General features: G+C 35.0%; 1 long non-coding RNA gene across 1 annotated transcript; it reads right to left on the bottom strand.

The window, feature by feature from the left end:
- Positions 1-24,510: 24,510 nt before the first annotated feature.
- LOC141706063 (uncharacterized) lies at positions 24,511-25,129 on the bottom strand. The gene is made up of 2 exons (XR_012568606.1): positions 24,941-25,129; positions 24,511-24,851 (listed from the first exon to the last, which is right to left on the bottom strand). It is a non-coding gene; the product is annotated as an uncharacterized LOC141706063 (long non-coding RNA).
- Positions 25,130-26,037: the final 908 nt, after the last annotated feature.

Here is a 26,037-nt window from a genome sequence, read left to right on the forward strand (position 1 = left end):
GGGGAGTAAACAGATTCTAGAGACATCCTCTCAACAGGATGTTTCTATTGAAAAGAGCATTCTCCCTAATGCACCTTGTATCGAGTTTGCACAACCAACACTTGAACAAATCCAAGTGTATGGTAGGAGAAATAAGGATGGCACACACAAAGAGAGCACATCTCTTGAAACTCCCTCATCCATTCAGAGGGAGCTGCCAACACTCAATCCTGAGCTTCAAAATCTTATATATACTATTTTTTCTTCCTATACTGAAACACTTGAATCAAATTCTCAAATGTTGCCCCAATCAAGTGACTTGGTTCAAGAAACCTTGTTCACCACCCAGAAACCAAAATTAGTTGGTGAGAGGCTACATGCTGGGGTAGACCTTGATGAAAGCAACACAAACATGAGGGATTCATCAGTTTTTACTGAAGTCTCCATTGAGATCACAAATGTACCTTCATGAGTAAATCAGTCTTCACAGACTGTTAGGTTTGAGAGTAGTAATCCTGAGGGGGAGCTATCTAAATCTTCTCCAATTCAATTGGAGGTTCCTGCTCTAGGAACAACTCCCCTCAAAACCCTAGCTGAAATTGTCTTGACAATTGAAGCTGGGAGTACAATTTTCAAAGTACAATTTTCAATGATCTTGTCATAGAGGAGGCAAGTATAGCACATTTAAGTGATAGTGTGGTGCAAGACACACAAGGGTTTGAGACTGGTGCACATGAAAGTAACACAGTCAAATCCCCTCCAATTCAATTGGAGGTTCCCACAACTAGTGTGGAAATAACTTGTCATAACCACAGTACCTACTGTGAGTCAAACTGTGACTTCTGTCACAGGTGGTTCTGTCCCTTCAAACCAACCGTCAACTTCCCAATCTCAACCTCAACCATCCCATCTCATCTCCCAGTGGCTCCAAGAAACTGCAGATCAACCTTCCACCATTGAAGATCTTAGAGTTGACCAGCTTGGAGGCCTTGCACAAATCTCACATCAGATGCTCATATCTAATAGGTGAAATCAGGAGTACTAAGCTATCATGCTCACCTACCAGACAGATGTTGAAGAAAATCAAGCTAATATTGTTGATGAAGCTGGTCAGGATGCTAATTGTGATGTTTGGCTAGATAAGGAATTCTCTATTGAAATGGATGATGTGCTAGCTCAGTTCAGGGAGGAGTATATCACTATTCTGGGAAGCAATGCTAGATCCCTAACTCCTCAGGAGGTCTATGATGCCATCAATGATGTATACAAAGCTCAAATCAAGGCCTTCCAAAACTATGGAAAGGCACTTCAAATCACACTAAATGGACATCAAGACAAAATATTGAAGATGGCGACGGAAAAGATGGATCAAATCATCCATTCTCAGACTGAGATTAAACACAAATTCCCCAATTTTACAGATCAGATGTCAAGGTATGATCTGAGTGGAGTAGAGACAAGTGTCAAAAATCTCAAAACCTCATTTGTGGCCTTAAATGCACAAGTTCAACAACATGTCACTAATTCTAATGATACAAGACTGAAGTTAGATCAGATATACACTAGCAGATACACTCCTTCATCCTTGCTCATGGATGAAATTAAGAAGGCTGTGCAGGACACTTTTGGGGTCTCTACATCTACTTCCATCTCTACTTCAGGCTCCTCTACTCAAGACATTCAAGATCTCAAGACATAGGTTGCTTCTCTAAAGACCTCAAATGCCTCTCTCAATGCTCAAGTTCAGGCTTTGACTTCTCTAGTAAAGAGTCAACAATCAGATTTCAAGACCCTGGTGGACTCTCACAAGCATCTCCAAATGCAGAATTCTGTTGCTTTGGGGGACATCATAGGGAAGTTCAACATACCACTGCCCTCTCTACCTGAAGAAATAAGGCCAGAGTTACCAACTCCCCTACTCATTCATGTCACCAAGACTAAGGGGGAGATTGAGGCTAGGATTCAACAATCCAGGGATGCTAAAGCTAAGTCTAAAGAGCCTATTCAGGTTAGTCAAAGCTCCTCAAGTGCTCAAGTTGATGTTGGAAAAGAAGACTTCTAAAGGATACAGAAGGACCCAATCAAGACCAGGAATTCAGTGAACTTCTTGAAGCACTAATAATGTCTCTTCAAAACAATTACATGACCTACAAGAAAGCTTTGGCCAAGAACATCAATTTTATCAGGGCAATGGTTGTGAGAATTGATAATTTCTTGGAGAAAAGAATACTTGTGAATATCAATGATGGTGGTGTGGACAGATGTCTCCAGGTGTCTCTTCCAAATCTTAAAACCTTATGAGCATCTGAACTGGATGTGATGATTGACAAAGTAAATCCAGTTAATCAAGAAGACATCCAACTTCTCCATGAGCTCAAAAATGCACAGATAGCAGTTTTTCCTGAAACCTATGTATATCCACACAAAGGGGTGGTCTACATCTGTCCAACAACCAAACAATGCAAACATCTTCTTGTTCCTAAACACCATGTCAGATCAAATATGAGGCTGATCATGACTTTGCAGTCTGATCTAAAGTACAAAAGGAGCAAGAAGCATGAGGATGAGGAGATGATACAGATCTTAGACAAATATCTTGTAAATGATGATACCATGTTTCCAAATACTCAATACAACTTAAGAAATAACAAGGATGGTGATGAGCAGAAGAATGATAAACAAAAACCTTCTGGCTCAAATCCAAGTCAATCATCAAAAGTAATAGACAGCAAGGATAAGAAGCAAGAAGAGAAGAAGGATGATGAAAAGAAGAAAAGGGATGAGAGAAGAAGGAAGAAAAAGCAAGATGGCTCAGGACCACATCAACAAACCCTGAAAATCCAAATAACTCAAACTCAACCTTCAAAGCCAACTAACTCATATACTGAACCTCACCTTACCTCAAAGCCTAAATTCCTATATAAACAAACTTCCAACACCTTTCTAAAATTCACAAAATTTAGAATTGACATACTGGATAATTATCCAAAGCCGGACAGACTCAAGCTTGTGGAAGCTCTAAGTGGGACACCAATCATAGAAGAACTAGAAATTCTTGTTTACTTAAAGGATCTCATTAGAGAAGAAATAAAAGCAAAAACTGTCTTTACCTAATGTATAAATGATTGTAATTGTGTCAATTTTTATATATTAGTATTATTTTCCATTTTAGCTTAGGTTTAGTCTTGTTAACATGCATGAATTTATGTTAAGCAATCTTCTCACAAATTAGGGGATATTATTGTGCAAGACATGCCTGTACAATAACAAGACTAAGTCAAATTAACAACCCTAAGTAAGTTGTGTGATAATCTATGTTTGCATTATGTACTATAATTCTTAAGTCTGTAAAAATGTTCAAGGGAAGACTGGACTTTTTTTCTGTAAACACTATCAAGCCTAAGAATTCTATCAAGAAGAAGATCATGCCTCAGAAGAATTATAAAGAAGCTTAGAGTTGAATACATCTGTTTTGGGAAAAATATTCTAAGTCAAGATCTCTATAAGTCATAGATTAAGTGTTATAGAGAAGTCATTCGAGAACTCCATAATTACTTATCAAGAAGTCAGAAAAGCTACTAGAGAACTCAGAGATATCGACAAGCCAAATTGAAGATATGTAGATTGGAGATATCAACAAGTCATTTCTTCACTAGAGAATTCTAGAGATATCGATAAGTCAAAATATCACTAGAGATCTCTGAGATATCGATAAGTCTATTTGCCACTAGAGAACTCAGAGATATCGATAAGTAAAAGTGATGACATGCAGATTAGAGATCTCGATAAGCTAAATTCTCTTATAGATAACTCAAAGACTTTGATAAGGCAAAACAACTGAAGAGTGATTAGAGATCTCGATAAGCCAATATACTTATCGAGATGTCAAGTTCTCTACATACCAAACTGGAGATCTCGAGGTAAATCTCAAAGTACAAAATACAAACCAGTTCTATATCCAAGATTATCAATCAACAAATAATCTAATCAGTTGGATTGACAAGTTTACAAAAGCAGCTTGAAGAGTACAAGATCAAAGGCCAAGATTAACTGGCAAAGTAAAGTCACAGGCGTGAAAGATTAGCAAAGAAACACTAAGCCAGAAATAGAAAGATTTGATTATCCAAAAATAGGGTTTAGTACATGCTATTGCATGTTGTGTAATAACAAGTGTTTACTGATCTAAAAAGTAAACACTGGATGCTTTGTTAGAAGTAATAATTTAGATAAGAAAATCTCGTATTCTCTCAAGAAAGAAGCTAAGCTCTTTAGCAACAAAGAGTCTAGAAATTTTGTAGCAAAACATTCTTAATTTTAATATAAAATTAAGTGAGTTTTGAAATATTTGTGTTCATTGTTTATCTGTCTAAATTCATTACTAACACATTTAACTACAAGATTTTAATTTACTTTGTTCATAACCATAAACACTTCAAGAAAAGCAGAAAAACACTAAAACACAATCACCCCCCCATGTGTGTTATTCATTATCTAACAAGTTAGATCAGTCCATGGCTTACTTAGAAAAGAAATTCTTTAATATTAGGGTAAAGAAGCCAACGTTCTTCAAAAATAAGAGACATGCATCCAACAAGGACAGCAGCTTGAAGGAAAAAAGCACAGTACAATTCTGGCAGCAAAAATGGCTACAAAACAGGATATGTTGATAGGTCAAAGATCATATGCTTCAATTGTGATGAATTGGGTCATTTTCTAAATAATGCAGGAAGCCTAAGAAGGTGAAAAAGGACAATGCCTATCTTGAATTGGAGGCAAAGTATGAGGCTCTTCTAAGAAAGTAACAGGTTAAAGCTTATTTTATAGAAGGAAAAATTTGGGATGACTCAGACAATGATGATGAGGAAGTAGGAAACTATAAACTCATGGCCTTGGATCAAGAAGAGTTATCTTCATCAAAAATACAGGTACCAACTCTTACCATCATTGATTTAAATGAAAGTCGATATAAGGAGACTGTTTAAAAGATGCGCATATAAATGTTCCACATCCATACTAGCATGGTAGCAGCTACTGAGGAGGTCAGTAGGTTATCAAAAGCTAATGAGAATTTTGAGAGTGAGAAACAAAAGTTTGAGCTACTGTTTGTGGAGCTTGAGACAGTCGAGCAAGATAATGAATATCTAAAGAACAAGCTGAAGTGTGCTTGTGAAATAGAAGTTGTGTTAAGAGAAAAGATAGAGAAGAATGAGGTGATACTGAAGTCATTCAGGAATGCATCTTAGTTAGTTGGTCAGTACCATGGGAAGAACAAGCCATGTGCAAACATAGCTATTGGCTTGGATTATGATGCATGGAGTAGCAACAAGAAAGTTGAAGATGACAAGGGAAAAACAATTGTAAATGAAGATGTCCCAGCTATGCTGAGAAAGGTTGGTTCACCACTGTTCAAAGAATGTAAAGTAAATTTTAGTAAAGAGGAATTGATCATAAAGCAAGAACTTGCTGATGGGGACAATGAAAAGAAATTCAAAGAAACAACTCCACCTTCTAAAACTGAGAAGAAGCCCATGATGGATCAAACCCCCAAGAAGCCAATCAAGGAGATCAAGACTGAGAATGCAGGAAAGAAAAAGAAAAACAGAAATGGGAAGATTGGGATAAACAAGAGCAATAACTTTGAATTTGTTGCAGATGCTCCCAGGAAATAATGTCAGAAATGTGGCTCTACGAATCATCTAACTTACCTTTTCGAAAAGGCTATTAGTGAGCCAAGATTGGAAGCATGCAAGTATAATGAAGCAAAGGCTAATGATCCCTACTCATTTTGTGATAATTTTGATTCCATACCTTGCAACATGAAAGTAATGACAAATTGCCACAAGCTGAGAGTAGATCTTAAGAAAGTCAATTTTGACTTTTGAGTCCTCAACTAAAAAGGAAAATGCACATCAATCAATAAATTCTATTCTTTCTGAATCATCAAATTCTACTTCTACCAAATCTGTTAACAAGAAGAAAGTACCCAACACTTCTGGGCTGCTAAACACACTTAATCCTCGTTATGTGCAGGGACTTATCCACCAATGGATTCGTGGAATTTTTGCAAAGTGAAAAAGGTCATATGGAGCATAGATAGTGGATGCTCAAGACATATGACTGGTGATATGGCTCTACTATCACAATTTGAGGAGATGGTTGGCCCATTAGTGACTTTTGGAGACAACAACAAAGGTTTCACAATGGGATATGGCAAGATAATTTCTATAAATGTTGTTATTGAAGATGTAGCACTGGTAGCTGGTCTTAAAGTGAATCTCCTGAGTGTCAACCAATTTACAGATAGAGGATAAAAAAAATGGTGAAACTACTTTGAAAGGAGCAAGGAAAGGAGGCTCAAAAAGAAAAAAATGAAGAAATCAAGTCACAAGAGTAAAACTGTGAATTTTATATGTGCACCTCTACAACTTATTCACATGGACTTATTTGGAACAGTTAATGTCTTATCAATTTCAAGGAAGAAATATGCATTTGTGATGGTGGATGACTACTCAAGGTACACATGGGTAGAATTTATGCATTCTAAGGATGAGACTCAACACATCATAATTGAACACAACAAGAAAATTGAGAAGCAGGCTGAAGATCAGGAATGTGTGAAAAGATTGAGGAGTGACAATGTCACAGAATTCAAAAATACAACTTTAACAGAATTCTACAAAGACAATTGCATTGTTCAAGAATTCTCAGCTGCTAGAACACCTCAGCAAAATAGAGTAGTTGAGAGAAAGAATAGAACACTAGTAGAGGCTGCTAGAACAATGCTACAGGATGCCAAATTACCAACAAGTTTTTGGGAAGAAGCTGTCAACAATGCATGCTACACTCAAAACAGATATCTCATCAAAAAGAATCTTGGTAAATCTTGGTAAATCACCCTACTGTGAAGCATCTTCATGTGTTTGGAAGCAATTGTTATGTTTTGAAAGACAACTCTGAATATGTGGAAAAATTTGAATCTAAAGTCTTTGAAGTAATTTTTCTGGGATATTCATTGGAGAGAACTGCCTACAAAGTCTATGTGCTTGAACAAAAGAAAATTATGGAAAGCACAGATGTACCTTTTGATGATGACAAGTGTCCAGGCTTGGAATGCCTTGATGAAAATGAAACCGAGGCCCTGAAATTTTGAAAATCTCAATATTGACAGTGATTCTGAGGATGAAACTGAAGTCAACACAAATCACAGAATGGATGAAGAGTCAACTGAACAAGTGAATAATGAGAATGGAAGCTTATCTCAAACACCTGAATTTGATAGCACAAACTCAGGGGGAGAAGGAGGAGAAAATTATGCAAGTCATACCAATGATGAAGAAAATGCAGAAAATTCAAGTCAACAAACTCACACCAGAAAATGGGATAGGAGTCACACAAGAGAAGTAATTATTGGTGATCCAACTGTTGGAGTGAGGACTAGAAGTGCAACTGCAAATGAATGTCTTCATGCATGTTTTCTTTCATAAGTTGAGCCTAAGAAAACTGAGGAAGCCCTACTTGATCCTGATTGGATATCTTCTATGCAAGAAAAGCTAAATCAATTTGAGAGAAATAGAGTTTGTGAGTTGGTTCCTGCATCAAAGAACAGAATTGTAATTGGAACAAAGTGGGTGTTCAGGAACAAAATGGATGAAAATGGGATTGTCACCAAAAACAAAGCAAAGATGGTTGCAAAAGGATACTCATAGGACGAAGGAATTGATTATGATAAAAAATTTGCTCCAGTTGTAAGACTTGAAGCAATAAGGATATTTCTTGCATTTGCTGCACACTCAAATTTTAAGGTGTATCAAATGGATGTAAAGAGTGCATTCCTTAATGGTGAGTTGGAAGAAAAAGTTTATGTGCAACAGCCACCTGGATTTAAAGATCCAGAATTTCTAGACTTTGTATACAAATTACTCAAGGCTCTCTATGGACTAAAATAAGCACCTAGAGCTTGGTATGACACACTGTCAGAATTTTTGCTAAAACATGGATTCACTAGAGGAACAATACACAAGACTCTCTTCTACAAGCAGCATGGTGATTATATGATCCTAGTTCAGATCTATGTAGATGATATCATTTTTGTTTCTACTAATGAAAAGCCATGTCAAAGATTATGAAAACTCATGCATGATGAATATGAATTGAGTATTATGGGAGAATAAAGTTACTTTCTTGGACTTCAAGTCAGTCAAAGGAGTGATGGAATCTTCATCAGCCAAACTAAGTATGTCAAAGATTTATTGAAGAAGTTTGGTATGGTTGATTGTTCACCAGCATCTACAACCATGTCTACAACTACTAAGTTGGAAGAAGATAAGAAAGGAAAAAGTGTAGACATTTCAGGTTATAGAGGAATGATTGGATATTTGCGGTATTTAACTGCTAGTAGACCAGACATTATATTTTCAACATGTCTGTGTGCAAGATTTCAAGCCAATCCAAAGGAATCACATTTGATGGTTGTGAAGAGAATTTTCAGATACCTAAAGGGGACTCCAAACTTGGGATTATGGTATCCCAAGGGAACAGGTTTTGAAGCTGTTGGATACACAGATGCAGATTTTGCTGGATGCAGGATTGACAGAAAGAGTACTAGTGGAAGCTGTCAGTTTCTTGGACAAAGGATTGTATCCTGGTACAGCAAGAAACAACAATCTGTGTCAACTTCCACAGCCGAGGCTGAATACATAGCTGCTGGAAGTTATTGTGCTCAAGTGTTTTGGATTAGAAATCAGCTAATGGATTCTGGCTAGTGTTACACAAAATTCCAATTATGTGTGACAATACTAGTGCTATATCTATTATGGCTAATCCAGTTAATCATTCTAGAACAAAGCACATTGATGTAAGGTACCATTTTATTAGAGAACATGCTGCAAATGGTATCATTGAGCTTATTTGTGTTCCAACAGAAAATTAGTTAGCTGACATTTATACTAAACCTTTGGATGAAGCTACTTTCACTAGACTTTGTAGGTGAAATTGGTATGCTAAATTCTTCATCCTAAAGGCAAGAACTCAACTAATGTTTTGCAACAGATTGATTTCTAATAAATCAACATTAATTTGATTTAATTGGAAAGTAACTGAAATATGAGTTATAAATATTTCAGAAATCTCTGTATATTTATTTTTTTCAAAATTCAAGATTTAGCTTGGAATTTTTCAATTCTAAGAAAACTGTCTAAATGTTGATTTGCATTTTCAATGTGTAAAATTAGCATAAGGCATAATAAAAAAGATAAAAAGTATATAGAGAACTGAGTTCTCGATAAGTCTAATTGATTTCTCGACAAGCAATTTTAAGACTTATCGGGGGAGTTCTTGATAAGTCATTTTTCTGACTTCTCAAAGGATTTCTCGACAAGCTTTATTATGACTTATCGATAAGTCATAGTAGAGTTATCTCTAAGTGTTAACTCACAGAGTTCCCTACAAGTATAATTCTTAGACTTATCCACAGCTTAGAACTGAGATAATTTAACTTAAATAATTATTTTGGTAAAATACTTTTGATAAAAATCATTTTGATTTTATTTTGATTTATTCAAATAAAAATTGGAAACAATTTAGTCCATTCAGGACAAACTGGGTATTTTTTTGACATCTCGACAAGCCCTTTTCTAGTTCTCGATAAGAGTCAAGAAAATGACATATCCATATGTATCTATTCTCAATATGACTTCTCGATAAGAAAATCCCAAACGTCTATTTTTAGTTCTCGATAAGTCATTCACCTTTTACTATAAATAATCAGACATTTCGACATACACCTCTTTACGCCTTCGAGTTCTCTAAGTGACCTAATTTTTTTTCCAAATCCAAACTGTTTTCTATCATTTCAAGCTCTTTATCTTTTTCTTACCCACTCTAATTAAAACTATTCCAATTGAATCAAACACAGTTACACCTTTCATCCCAAAGGAGGGCACCAATTATTTTGCTTTTAGTGATGCAAATCAAGCTCCTGACAATTTCAAGAGCTTTGTGAAGTTTATTTCTGAAACTTACTTTGCAGGTGCTCTAACAGCAAATCCAGTACTGTACTTGGATGTTCTAGGGGATTTTTGGAACACAGATATGGTAAGGACTGTGGTGCATGAAAACCAGGATGTATCTATTGTGGTTAATTGCTCCATTAGAGGCCAACAAGTGGAATTCTCTGAAGATGATGTCAATGTAGCTTTGGGCATCCCAACTTAAAACTTGGTGGAGGTTCCAACACAGGATGAGCTAGATGAGTTCATGGACTTCATTAACTAAAATGAAATAATCAACCTGGCTAGCCTGAACAAGAAGTATCTAAGAAGGGAATGGTCTTTCTTGTTTGATTCTATTGTGAGGGCCTTCACTTGCAGAAAGACAGGGTAAGACAATATCTCAAGTGTTTTCCAGAAGCTGGTGTTCTCAATGGCCCACAACAGATACCTCAATGTAGGTTATCTCATCATGGAGGAGCTAAGCACCATGCTCATAATGCCTTTGACAGCAAGAGGTAAAGAAATTTTTCTTCCTAGATTTATAATGCCTGCTTTAAATCATAAAGTGCATGACATTCATATGCTTAATAGTATAGATAGAACTAAAATAGGAAATTATAAACAAGTGTCCAAAGTTCTATTTGGTTCACTCATTACAAAGAACAAGGTACCTATAAATCTTAGAATCACTCCATTAATGTTAAAGAGCTTCAGGACTTACCCGCCTATGTCTGACATGAGGTCTAACATTAAATCTAGTGCAGTAATGGTTCATGTCTCTGTGGAAATACAAACACAAGAATACCACTAGGGGTCTTCCTAAACTGAGACCCTTTCTTCATTACCAGTAGATACTAGGAAACCAACCACTTCATCCTCTCAAAAGGGTAAAGTGAGTAAAAAAAGAGAAAGCGAGCACCTCACTATAATAAATGAGAGTGGTGAGGATCAAACTGAACTAGAGTCAACCTTGGTCAAGAAACCATAAAAGGTAAAACAAACAGAGTTGACCACTCAAGCCACCTATGCATCCTTCCAAAAGGATGTAGTTGAAAAGAGGGACTAAAACAGACTCTAGGGGCATCCTCTCAACAGGGTGTCTCTATTGAAAAGAGCACTCTCCCTAGTGCACCTTGTAAAGAATCTACACCAACACTTGAAAAAATTCAAGTGTATGAAAGAATAAATAAGGATGGCATACACAAAGAGAGCACATCTTTTGAAGCTCCCTCATCTACTCAGGGGGAGCTTCCAACACTCAATTCTGAAATTCAAAATCTAATTTCTCAAATTTCTTCTTCATTTAATCAAACACTTGAATCTGATTCCCAAGTGTTACCAACATCATTTGACATGGTTCAAGAGACTGTGCTCACCACCTAGGAACCAAATTTAGTTGGTGAGAGGCTACATGTTGGGGTAGACCTTGATGAAACAAACAAAAACACGGGGGTTTCATCAGTTTTTACTGAAGACCCTACGGTAGTTTCCAATGCACCTTCATGTGCAAATCAACATTCAGAGGTTGTAAGGTTTGAGGGTAGTACTCCTGAGGGGGAGCTATCCAAATCCTCTCAAATTAAATTGGAGGTTCCTCTTGCAGGAACAACTCCCCTCAAAACTCTAGCTGAAATTGCACTCACAATTGAAGCTAGGTTCCTCTTGGACTTTTTGTAATCCTTATGAATAGTAAATTTGTCGATTATGCTGATTAAGGAAATTTTCCATGCCACACTATGTAGGGGTTCTTTTATTGATATTCTGAGATCTTATTAGTACTCCATAGAATATATGAGTGTATGTAAAGATCGTCAGAATCCAAATTCGAACACTTTGATTTTTCTCGAAAATCCACCAGATACCGAAAGAATTGAGTATAAGGTAACATGATTAAAAGGATTTAAATTCAAGGATTATAAGAGAGGATCATAAAAGGTATATAAAATATTGAGAAAGGTTTAGGGGAACCCAAGTAATGAGATCCCGGATATGATCCCTCAAACGACAAACGAGAACAAAAGTTAAGCGAACCGTATAACAAATAAGCGGTCATTAGCCAAGTAATTAAGCACTAATCAAAGGGATTAGGGGATGATGACATCATCCAACCATAAGGATTGAACAAGTGTCATTGTGATGATGTAATCAAGGTGAGATCATTACTTTATTCAAGCAAAAGCAAAGATATTTTGAAAGGATAATCTTCAACCAAGCATTTCATTTCAACTCACAATTCAACCAAGCAAGCATCAAAGAAGCTTTTTTTTCTTCTCCTCCTTCATTTGCTTTGGCCTTTCTTCTTAAAACAAGGAAGGATTTTTCAAAACTCAAGCTACACACCTTCAAAAATTATAAGGTTTATTTCCTTAGCTTCCATAATTCATAACTTAGTTATGCTATAAGTTTGGATCCAATATTCCAAGGTTTACCTAGTTAAACAATTTCTAAAAGTTTAGGGTGAATAGTAACTTCAAGATCTAACTTTGTGTTTCTTGATTTTGATTAAAAGATCAAGGTTGTTTAAAGGTGGATCTAGTCTCCCATAGACTTTCCAAGGATCTTTCATTTATTAAAAGCTTCAAGAAAGGTATAACTCTTCATGATCTTAGTATTAAGTTGTTTGGTATAAATGGTTATGATGATGGAATGATAGATCAAGTGTAGTAGTTGTTTTGTCATGTTGAGATCTTAGTTGTTAAGTATTTTTGTTGATTTTGAGAGTTAAGAGTAGCACTAGTTGTTCTTGATGATTCTTGGTATGATTTGGGCTTAGTTTAATGGTTTAATGTTGGTTGATGAGTGACATTATCATATGGTTGTATTTATATTGATTGATGGTGGTTTGGTGTTGAATTGATTTGGTAAAATTTTGGGAAATCACGTAAACATAGTCATCGTAATGCCCGATTTACCTTAGACTGTTTTGTTCTTAACTTTAGGACCCGTGAACTCACTGTTAGATTCTGACCTTTGCCATGTTTAGATAGTTCATGTTATAATCTTCATTTTGATATGTCGTTCGCCTAAATCCGAGTTACGAGCGATAAGAAACGACCATTTTAAGTATCGGCATTTCGCGAGCGAACCCCGAAACCTCTAGTAACTTTGAGACCATAATTGAGACCCTTAAACGATTAAACAAAACACAAGAGAATTATGTCAAGTGAATAATGTAGTTAGTAAAATTATCGCGAAAGAATTGGCTTAAAATTCGTAACGGTTAATTTATTAAAATTAGTGGAGCCGAGGGTACGCGAGCGATAAACGCAAATCGTTAAGCGTATAAGCGACCGTAAGCGACCGTTAGGGTATGAGTGAGTTTTGAGTAGTTTCTTAAGCGACTGTGGTCTAATTCAAGCTTATGTTGTTGTTCATAGGTTACCGGACCCACTCTAAGCTTAAGCCTACCCCGGAACACTCAGACAAGTTTTCTACCCGTTATATTGTTGGTGTGATGTAAATATATATATACATATATATATATATGCATTATCTTGTGATAAGTGCATGATTGTTATTAGCAAATCTTGTGATATATTGTAGCATGTCAATATGATATATATATACATGCATGTTTCGTAATCTTGATATCTCATTGTTGATTCAATTGATTATAAACTGCATAATACATATGCTAGAGATAAGCAGTACTTGCGTATACCCTTATTACAGGGGACCCAGAGTTGAACATTTTTCTAAAGCGGGAGGCGATGTTCCCGAGTATATTATATATATATATATCAATAGTTTTCAAAACTATTAATTAAATAATGTTTATTCGATAGTTTTATATTATAAGTCAATATTATTTTTTTTAATATTCACTTAAGATTCCTATCGCGATCAAAGAATATTGTAACTATTTAAATAGAGTTTCTACTTATGAAACTTATTTTATTTTATTAAATGAATATTAGTTTGAATATTCATTCGAGGACTTATGACTCCGCTTATTTTATTAAATGAATATTATTTTGAATATATTAATTCGAGGACTTATGACTCCGCTTATTTTATTAAATAATATTCTTTATTTTATTAAAGAATAATGTTTCGATATTTGCCAAGTATTCAGAAAATAATTGATACTATCAAATCATCCTTATTCCAGATGTTTTCAAAAATATTTTTGAGTCTTCAAAATAATTTCAAAGGTTAGAGCGGATCCCAAAACTTGTTTTCAAATATAAGATCTTCCTTTCGAAGGGAATTTAAATACTTGCCCAAAAATCCGAGGGATCCGGCTCCGTGATGTATTTGTATACTCGCAACAAGGTTGTTGTTTTGATAAAAGAGTTTTTGGTTACTTACCCAACATTCGGGAAGTAAAATTCTTTGAATAAGTTAATCCATTAACAGGCATCACCTGGGAAATATCAGTGAGTTTTTCTTTCCAACTAGATGCGACTTCTTGGTAGAGTCGTATCAACAAGTTCCTACTTGGGGAAACGGGAGACGAGCTTTACGTTTCAGAGTCATGGATTTCATCAGAACTAGGAGTGGCGTAAGTGGTCGAGTGACGCCGACCCAGCCTTATTTATTGGCCCCAAATGGCCCGGAAGTTCCGCTAAGACTGTCCATTCCTTAGGAGTCCAGCGTTCGGTCGACAAGTAAGTCCGACTATTCTCCTCTACATGTAGAAAATTGTGGGATTGCACTACTGCGACTAATCATCGTGAGTGGTTTTCCTGGCGTGGCAAACTCCCGTAATGAGTTCATCATCCAGTTGGATATTTCTGCAACACTACCCAGAGCACTTCGATAGAAAGGCTACGGTTGAGCGATTGTTGAGTGTTGGCAGGGTCGAGTTTTCAAAATGATGTTTTCATCAAATGAAGTATTTCGTAACTTTATTTCATTTTTATGATATTTCAAAGATTGATTCTATACAAGTTTTGTCTTATAGCTTCATCTATGGGATGAACTATTTATTAATTGAACAGTGGTAGTTCAAGTAGTATTCGAAAAAGATATAAGTATATTGGAGTATCTCGTAACTTCATCTTTTTAACTTATATCTAGTTAATGATTATCTTATGCACGACAAAGATTTTCAGAAAATGTTGAGACAAGGTTAGATATATGAGATCACCTTACAACGATATATTTATACAGTTATAAACTGGAACTCTGTGTATATTATACATGTCAGAGGATTTCAAAGATTTTGAGAAGTATATATGTATATATATATACTGAATATTTTGCGACTTCGTCACATTAAGATATCAAACTTGGTTCATTCCTTCTTGACCAATACTTTCATGAGTACTATGAGAATGCTCATATATTGTTAATTAGTATACATGTTATTTCGGTGGGCTTGTTACTCACCCTTACTTTCTTCTTTCATCACACAATAACAGATATACAAGATGAACAGGACCAAGCTCCCAATTCGCAAGCGGATAGGAAACGTTCCGCAGTTTCTCGTAGGCGTTGATGTCGTTGTAGCTGAGGTGGGAACTACCAATAGGCTAGGTTTTCAACTGTTGATGTACCATACTTATGTATATTATGAATTGTAATAATGGCAAAGAATATGTAATTTATTCAAAAACCCCTTTTGAGGTGTAATGACTTATAATTGTGGAATAAAATGACTTGTGTTATTTTTGTATTCATCTCTGAGACTATAACTTGTGGCGTGTGTGTATATTGTGGGGTCACAATACGCAGTAATTGGTTGTTTATTTAGATTAAGTGTTGTTAAGGAAAATGGAACTCGTGACAACCCAGATCCCCGATCCCGGATTTGGGGGTGTTACAACAAGTAGAGAACAATAAACTGTCATAACCACAGTTCAACCTGCGAGTCAAACTGTGACATCTGTCACTTGTGGTTTTATTAAATCTTTACCCTCCACTTCAAACCCAACAGATCAACCATCCACTTCTAACCATTTTCAACCACAACCTCACTTGATCTCACAATGGCTACATGAAGTAGATGCTCAACCAACATCTATCAATGATCTTTTGGTTGATCAATTGTCTGGACTTGCTCAAATATCAAAATAGTTTCTCACCTTAGACATGTCTAACCAAGATTACCAAGCTATCATGCTTTCCTATCAGACAGAGGTTCAAGAATAGCAGGTCAAAATTGTAAATGAAGCTGAACAAGATGGCAATTATGATGCATGGCTGGACAAAAACTTTAGTTTAGAGATGGATGAAGTGTTAGCAAGATTTAGGGAAGAGTATTTGACCATTCTTGGGAGCAATGCCAAATCTCTAACTCCACATGAAGTGTCTGATGCAGTCACTAAGGTCTACAAAGCTCAACTTAAAGCTTTTCATCTCTTTGGTAAAGCTCTAAAACTATAATTGACTGATCATCAAGACAGAACTAAGAAACTGGTCAAGGACAACCTAGATAAGATCATTCCTTCTCAGGTGGAAGTCAAACAAAAATTCTCTAGATTTACTGATCAAATGGTCAAGTTAGATTTATCATCTATAGACAAGAGCATCAAGAATCTCAGGGAGTCATTTATAGCTCTTCATGAAGTTGTCCAGCAGCAAATCACCAATACTAATGACATCAGGGTCAAACTGGATCAACTCCATCAGGCTAGATATAAGCCATCTGCTCTTTTGATGGAAGGAATCAAGGAAGCTGTGCAAGCCACATTTGGTACTTCTCTATTCTCAGCATCTCAACAACCACTATCAACATTAAGCAACTTGCAAATTCAAGCTCTCCAATCTCAAGTCTCTAAATTGCAGTCAGCCATTGAGTCATTAACAACTCAAGTATCATAACTCACAGTTATGGTCCAAAGTCAACAAGCTGATATTCAAACTATGGTGGACTCTCATATGCACCTCCAAATGCAAAATTCAATGTCATTGGGAGCCATCATAGGTGCACTCAACATCCCTTTGCATGCACTTCCAGAAGCTATTAGGCCTGAAATCCCTACACCTCTCATCTTTCATGCTAACAAGCCTAGGGAAGATTGAGGCCAGGTTATTAAGATCATCTTCCCAAGCTGTTCAAACTATTCAAAAAGGCAAATCCCCGGAAGTTGATATTGGAATGAAGAGGCTTATAAAAGCAGTTGAGGGACCTAGTCTAAGCAGGGAATTTTATGAATTGCTAAAGACTCACAGGGCATCTTAAACAACAACTTCTTCACATAAAAAGGCCTTGGACAAGATAATAAATTTCATAAGGGTGATCTTGGTGACAAGGGATAACTTTCAGGAGAAAAGGATTGTGATCAATATTAATGACTCTGGGGTAGATAGGTGTATACATGTGTCCCTTAACTACCTCATAATAAGAAGGGCATCTAAATTGGACATTCTGATAAATAAAGTCAACAGAGTGATTCAAGAAGACACTCTCTTGCTAAATGAATTGAAGAAGGCTCAAGTAGCTGCTTTTCCAGAAGCATATTTACAACCAAGCAAGGGAGTGGTATACATCTATCCAACCACCAAACATTGCAAACATTTCCAAATTTCTAAGCAATGTATCATGGAAAACAAGAAGCTGATTATGACTTTGGAGACAGACTTGAAGACAAAGCAGTACAATACTGTTGAAAGATGTTGAAACCAATTTGCCCAAAACTCAAATCAATAAGGATAATTTGGATGATGATGAGCAAAAGAAAGATGTTCAAAAACCTTCTGGCTCAAATCCAAATCAATCCTCTAAGGCAACTGGCAGCAAAGAAGGAGACAAGAAAAGAAATGCCAAGAAGAAGGGAAATGATGAGAAGAAGGGTGATGAAAGAAGAAGAAAGAAGGAGGAGGATAATTCAAGAACCAAGAAAAATGCCCTACCAATCCAAATCTAACAAACTCAAACCTCTAAGCCAATAAACTCAAACATTTTACCATCTTTAACCTCTAAGCCTATGTTTTTGTACAAACACACTAAAAATACCATACTAAAAATACCAATCACTTCCAGCCAAACTTCTAAAGAAAATCTCAAACCTACCTTCTTTCAAGCCACCAATCAAAACTCATTACAAAACTATTGGAAGAAAGCCAAAGAAACTGTAAGTAACTGAGAGAGCTACCTGGAACTGTTTTAATCAAAATATTTTTCTACCTCTAAATTGGTGCATCACAGATGATGACTACTTTCAACAATTAGATGAAGAAATGGTCAAAGTGTGGGTTGTATCATTGAGGGAAGTCAGAATCTTTATCAAAATGGATCCTACACAGTACTTGGCAGGAATTTAATGGATACATTTTCAACCACAGAAATTAAGAGGGTGATTAGCTTACATAAGGATAAGGATACAAGTACAATGGCATGGAGGTCTTTATTGGGTGTATGGTTGATAGTAAGGGAAGAAAGAAGGGTTAAAGAAAAGGCTGAAAGAGAGGAGAGGGAAAGAAAATATATTGAAGAGATAGAAATGTTTGAGCAAAGATCTGAGGAACTCAAGGCAAAGGGGATGAGTAGAATTTCTAAGGATGGACATTTTCTGAACATTAAAGTTGGCAGATTCTCAAGATTCAGAATTGGTTACTTGAATTGTTATTCATTAGATGATTGGATCAAGCTTGTAAAAGCTCTGAGAGGGACACAAATCATAGAGGAACTGCAAGTACTTGTAGACTTGACCTCATTAGACAAGAAACAGGCTATGAGAAATATGTGTGATGAATGTACTTATTAAACTCGTGTAACTTATCAGTGTATACAAGTTGTATTTATTAACCTGTCAATTTGTATGTATTCATTGTAACTTGGGGTTAGTCTTGTTACTAGGCATTAATTTGTGATAAGCAATCTTCTCAGAAATTAGGGGAGATTGTTGTGCAAGACATGCATGTATCATAACAAAACTAAGTCAAATTGACAGCCCTAAGAATTAGTTGTATGATAATCTAAATTTGTATTTTGTACTGTATTACTTGAGTCTGTAAAAATGTCAAAGATTAGACTGGAGTATTTTTATGTAAACAGTCTCAAGCCTAAGAATAAACTCTGGAAGAAGATCAAGAAGATCATGCCTCAGAGAAATTATGAACAATCTTGGAATTGAAGCTGCTCCTCAAGTGTGAAGCACTCCACCGGTATCCACCAAGAGATCAATGTAATGGAGGAGGAAGGGGTGGGAGAATTAGGGTTTGCTTAACCTTTTTTTTAGGTTTTTTGGCAAATAGGGTTTATAATAGTATATTTATAGGCAAAATTTTCAGCTGAAAATTTTCCCATAAAATATTATTATTATTAACCCTTTAATTGATTATTCTTATTAACCAATTAACTAATAATTAAAACACCTTTTAATCATTAATCCCTTTTCTAAACACTTTAGAAAAATAATTCTCTCACTTGATTTAATTTCCAAAATTAAATTAATTAATAATATTAAGAACTTTCCTTAATTAATTTATAATTAATTAAATCTCATTTAATCAATTATTAAATTTGCTAATTAATTATTTATTTCACAAATAAATAATTACCAGTCATTATTAATTAATTACTCCACCATTAAATCATTCTCTTTTATGGTGTGACCCTGTAGGTTCAATATTAAGCCTGTAGTAGAAATAAATAATAATAAAACTATTTTATCATTATTTATATAAATTCTCTAATTCATTAAATATGATTAATTAATAAATTAATCATAATTATTCTACATCGTGAGGGATACTTTTCAGCATATCGCGACTATCCGGATAATACGAATTCACTGCTTAGAATACCAAGAACCTATTCAGTGAATAGTTACCGTACAATTAATTTCTTCTACCCTACAATGTCACGATTAAATACAAGGCATGGAACTTGTGTCAAGCCTATCTTATTTGATCATATGCTTTCCCATTCACTATGCTTAGTTCTAATTAATGTAAATTAGAAACTCCTTTCTAATTTCATTCACTCTGGCCAGAGATTCCTGAACTAGCATAAGTGATCAGCATTGAACATTCTCTTCCTTCACTGGAAGGGGTATATCCTTTATTGATCATACACTATCTTCGTGTACAAATTCCTATACCCAGTAGAGCCCTTATAATTGTCTCTGGAGACTAAGAACTAAACCAAAGTATAGTTTAGTGTACACAAGATGACTATGATGACCTCAAGTCTAAGGATACTTGTACAACTATCACTATGTGAACAACTGCTGACACGTGAGTGAACTCCATCAGTTGTTCAGCTGTGTGAGTCATGTTCAGTGAACTTATTATATAATAAGCACCTACATACTAGCTATAGTATCACCACGCAAATGTCTATGAGAACAGACAACCTTCATAATGAAGCAAGCATAGTATGTACCGATCTTTGCGGATTATTAATTACCAGTTAGTAATCCTACGACCAGGAACTATTTAAGTTTAGAGTTATCATCTTTTAGGTCTCATTATTATGATCTCATCACAATCCATAAAAAGCTTTACTCTAAACTGTGGTATATCTTATTTAAACACTTAAAATAGACAAAGCCCGCAATAAAAATAAAACAAATCTTTTATTAATATCAATGAAATCAAAACAGATTACATAAAAGTTATTCCTAAATCCTCATACATGATTGGACTTAGGACACATCTCTTTCAATAGAGAAGTCTCAGATATATCGACAGGCCAATTGAAGACATGAAGATTGTAGATATCAACAAGTCAAATTATCATTAGAGATCTCAGAGATATATACAAGTCAAAATGTATATAGAGATCTTTAAGATATTGATAAGTCATTTATGCATTAAAGAACTCAGAGATATCGATAAGTAAAAATGAAGATATGAAGATTGGAGATATCGACAAGTCAATTCTCTCATTAGAGAACTCGGAGATATCGACAAGTCAAAATGCCTATAGAGATCTCAGAGATATCGACAAGTCATTTCTGCATGCATAAATCTAGAGACATCGATAAGCCAAGTTCACTTATAGAGAACTCAGAGATCTCGACATGTCAAAAACAGTTATAGAGAACTAAGAGATCTCGATAAGTCATTATGCTTATCGAGATGCCAGTTCTCTATGCAACAAACTGTAGATCTCGATATGAACCTCCAGTACATAATGCATAAAAGCTAAAGATCCAAGAATATCAATCAACAAACGATCTAATCACTTAGATTTAAAAGTCTACAAAAGCAGCTTGAAGAATACAAGATCAAAGGCCAAGATTAACTAATAAAGTAAAGTCACACATACACGATTTGTAAAGATACACTAAGCCAGAAATGGAAAGCTTTAGAGATAACTTAAAGTAGGGTTTAGTACATCTTATTGCATGTTGTGTAAACATGTGTTTACTAATCTATAAAGTAAATACTGGTCCTTTGCTTTTAAAATGTATCAAATAGATCAAGTTTTTCTTGAAAAAACTCTCTCAAGGAAGAAGCTGAGTTCTTTACTTACAAAGAACCCAGGATTTGTAACAAACACTAGCTTGATTTTAATACAAAATTAAGTGAGTTTTGAAATATTGTGTGCACTGTTTTATTTCAGCTAACATAATATTACTGCATTTCTAATCTGCTTTGTTAACCAAGTAACAAACATTCAAGAAGTCTTAAAAATATTCAAAACACATTTACCCCCTGTGTTGTATTCATACCTAACAGACGTTATGTCTTTATTTTCTGTATGCCGTATTCGGCCTTGACCACGAACAATCTCGTTCGTGGATGTTGTGGGCCTAGGTCATTTTCGTCCATAACGGGCCTCGAATTACATTGTTCGTACTGGGCTTTGGACATGAAACCCAGTTGTATTTAATGTGAAATTTATTATGTTTCTAGGTTTTATTTTTGACTCATATCATAATTCAAACTGAATTCTAATCAAACCAACAGATTTTACCTAAATCTAACCACCAAACCGTATTCAATTATAATATCGAACCAAAATCAAAAGAAAATTCATATCCAAATTATAACTAAATTCAAGTCAGTAAATTGTATCGTATCCTTAAGTAAGTAAAAAACTTAATCCATATCCAAAATCCAAATCCAATCAAGAAACAACCCTGCAAAAGGTCAATGTGCCTAGAGTACTAGATAAAGTAAAATAATCTTGTAAAAGGCCAATGTGCTTAGAGCACCATTGAAGAAAATAATTATGCGAAGAAAAAATGTGCCTAGAGTACCAAATAAATTAAAAGAATCATGCAAATGATGAATGTGCCAGGAGCACTGAATAAATTAACGCAGTCCTGTGATGGGAAAATGTGCTTATAGTTTTAAATAAAAAAATGAATAAAGTATACATATAGGACTACTCCTATCGTAAACACGAGAAAGCGAAATGAAGATGAGAGGAAATCAAAAATTTATCAATGAGGCAGTATCATAATAGAGAAAGAGAGAGTGTATAGGAGTCCAACCAAAACAAAACGAAATTAGTTAAAAACACTCCGATCAAAATCAATAAATGTACCCCACGAATAATCTATCCAATGCAAAGCAAAAAAAACAGTAATCGTGATTAAAATTCAAAAATGTTTAAGAGAAAACAAAATAAAACCGATTCGGATAAAAAAGATGAAAAGAAACAACAACGGACACACATGTTTTAATCCCAACATATGGAAGCCATCACGATCAACATCAACCATTGAACTAATTTAATTCCTGATCCCATGATAACTTATGTAGAAAAAAAAAATAGGGTTTTATTACAATTCAATATGATCTGGAGAGTGTCTTATCAGTAAAACAGTTTTAAAGGAAAATATGTGTTAACATGGTGACATACAAAAATTGATTCTTGGTGATAATGTCCACATGTCGGGACCGGGACTGCGACTCGAGCGATATAGCTGGATGAGCTCCAATTCTAAAGAAACTTGTTTTTTTTACTTGCTATTTTTGTTCTTGTGTATTGGGGTGGCTGGGCGCCTGATCAGCTCGAACTGGAAGTTGAAGAATCAAAAGCTCTCTCATAGTCATAGCCACTTCAAGTCTTGAACCACAAAATGATACACCCTGCAATCCTGCATTAAGTTGGCTTGTGCATACAGATAGTATATTGCATTGAAAGGTCGGATAAACTATAAATTGATTCGTAAAGAGAGTGGTTGTAAGATACCATTAGACGTGAGGTCTTTTCTCTTTTCTTCTTTAATTAGATATGAGGTCTTCTAAGAAATTATGATAAACTGGACAATACACATTCAAAGTGCAATTAAGATTATCGGTTAGAAAAACATCATTTACCAGCTCGGGAAGAAACGAAGATATATAAGAAGATTCAACAATAACAATAAATAGTATAATTTTTATTGATAGTACGTGCAAAAAGAATCAATTACCGAAACAATAATGATGAATAACATGAATTAATTACAATCTGAAAAACAAGTCATAGGAATCGAATTTCGGATGGTGTCAACTCTCAGTGTCTCAAGAGAGCAGTGAGAGAGACGAGCAGAGAAGTTGCGATGAGCACGGTTGAGACAGGGAGCGCAAAAGATGCACCAACATCAGGTGAAGGTGCACGTGCCAACTGAGCCGTAACAGCGGTGGCTCCTGAAACAATAGCCAACATGCAGATGCTGCTAAACTGTGCCATTTATGCTCTGAGGAGTATTGATTGCTTTCAAGTTTGGCAAGTTGGTTGATTAAGTGATGAGATGAAGAATGAAGGAACCAGTTCATTTATAGGTGTTCTCAGCTAAACATTAACTGTATTACCCTGGCGGAACGGCGGAGATGATTAAGTTCGTTGTAAACAGCTCAGAATAAATTATACTATTAGTTTGGTACACCTCAAATTACATATAATACGAGTCCGTCGGTGCTAATTACATGCTGCCACTGCTTTTAAAATAAAATCAAATAAAATCATATGCTGGCATTTTATATATATACATCCTTATGAGATGGCATTTTATATATTGTTATGAGAAAGATTAGAGTCCCACAAAAACGGTTTCCGAAAGATAAGCTGTCAACGAGCTATAAAGAGGATAAAGACTACTAGTCTTGATTGAAGAAACACACACAAACAGGAGACACACAAGGAATGAGGACACACACACGAAATGATGAGTGATTTAGTATGCAAGCTCTGATACCATAAAGAGTTCAAGCTCTAACTCCAGACTAGAACAAGAAGTAACTGTTTGTCTTCTACCAGCATTGCTACCTACAACTACTGCCAACATACTACTGCTACGTACTACAAACAAAGTTAAATAGCTAGTGGCCACTATGACCCTACATGCTTGTTGAATTAACTTCTTTGTGATGATGTGAATTATCTTCCATTACCCATTGATGTGGTCTACCATGGAGATGGGAGCACTACAACAAAAATCATTAAAATCCACCCCAAAAAATAGGTGGAATTTAGATATAATCGACCGCATGCGGTGGCTTTAGTATAAAATCGACTGAAACAAGTTGGTGGCTTTTAAGAGGGTGGAATTTAAGTTTATCGGTGGAATTTAATTAAAATCGATCGAGGTCTTCGGTCGCTTTTATCAAATTTTAAATTTCAAATTTTTAAATTCAAAATTTTGTGAAATTTTGGATCTCCCGCCCTCAAAATAAATTACACCTAAATCGGTTCGATTTTAACATAAAATATTTTTAAAAAAATGAATTAATTCAGTAGGTGTTCATGAAAGGATAGGTGGACTGAGTTAACTCAGTTTGAGTTAAACGCACATAGATTACAAGTTACAGCAAATACGGATTTAATTCTACATTATATATTGCTTTGAGAGACAAATAAAACATCTGTAAACTTTAATTTCCATAGTATCAATACCCATAACCACTTCAAACTGTTCAAGCTTCTTTGCAATAACAGTCATATGCTCATCACGGCTAGAAGCTTCTTCATCTTGGTTTATTTTGTTTCTGCACTTAAGCTCTTACAAATCTTCAGGGATTTTCATCCATTTCCTATTTGCCGGCTTCATCCTGGAGCATTAAAATAGAGACATCAGGGTCATGTGAAGAATAGTAGTCTGCAGAATAAGTAAAAACTCAAAAGAAACGAAGGTGACGACCGATAGATGCTGAGAAAATGGGGATAAAGAATGAACAATGGACTTAGATGTGTGTGGTAGTTTATATTATTGCTTGGTTTCCCTTCACCCGGATTGCTGACTTGGCTATCTTAAATGGCATTGGATTCCACATTAGCAAAGGACAAGATAATCATGCTGCTAGCTTGCTCATTTCTGAATTTTTTTTATATATTTTAGTTACATTTGTCATCTTTCAATTCAAAATAAAAATATGTAAATTAAATCTGTGAAAATTACATACAAAAAACAATTTATTTTATGTGAAAAAACTTATGATAATTATTTTAAAGAAATAATTAGAAATTAAGTGAAAATTACATACTAAAAAGTAAAGTTGTTTTTTATATATTTATGATAAAATAACTTTCATAAGTAATAAATTTATTAATTATATTATTAAAGTGACTGATAAATATCCAAAATATCTAAATATTGGTAAATTGAAGTATTTTAAAATTATTGTTAATATAAAAGTCACCGATTTTGGTTGTTTTTGTTATTTCCAATAATTTTAATTTTTGGAGGGAAATTTCCTGCCTATTTATATTGAATTCTATCAAATAAAAAGTACGATCAATATTAAATTTCATCGATCAAAAGCCACCTATTATAACCTGCAAGTCTGAAGTTAGGGTTGGTGTTTTTTGGTTCTTATAACCTGTGTGTGACATGTACAGGGTTCAGTTGTGCTCAACTCTATGTCAGTTTTCGTTATATGTGTTATTTTTGACATTCTGAACCTCATATTATGCTCTCATCCTCTCTATGATCTTCAACAAGAAATTTAATATATATGGGAGATGAAGTCCGTTGGTCAAGTGTCTTGGGCTAATTTGAGTTTTGATTGATAGAGATACAATTGATGATTTTCCTTTTTGGTTTTCTTTGATTATTATCATTGATCTATCTCTGATACCGTTTTGGATGTCTGCTTATTGCTTATTGTTAGGAGTTGTCCCACATCGTCTGTGGGATGGGCAGTTTGCTAGAATATAAGCAGTTTGCTAGAATATAAGCAGTCAGATAACTGCATTATTATGAGGTCTTATGAGGCCTTTTGGGGGTGTCCAAAAACA

The sequence above is a fragment of the Apium graveolens genome, chromosome 2, assembly GCF_009905375.1.
Source record: "Apium graveolens cultivar Ventura chromosome 2, ASM990537v1, whole genome shotgun sequence".
Classification (NCBI taxonomy): domain Eukaryota; kingdom Viridiplantae; phylum Streptophyta; class Magnoliopsida; order Apiales; family Apiaceae; genus Apium; species Apium graveolens.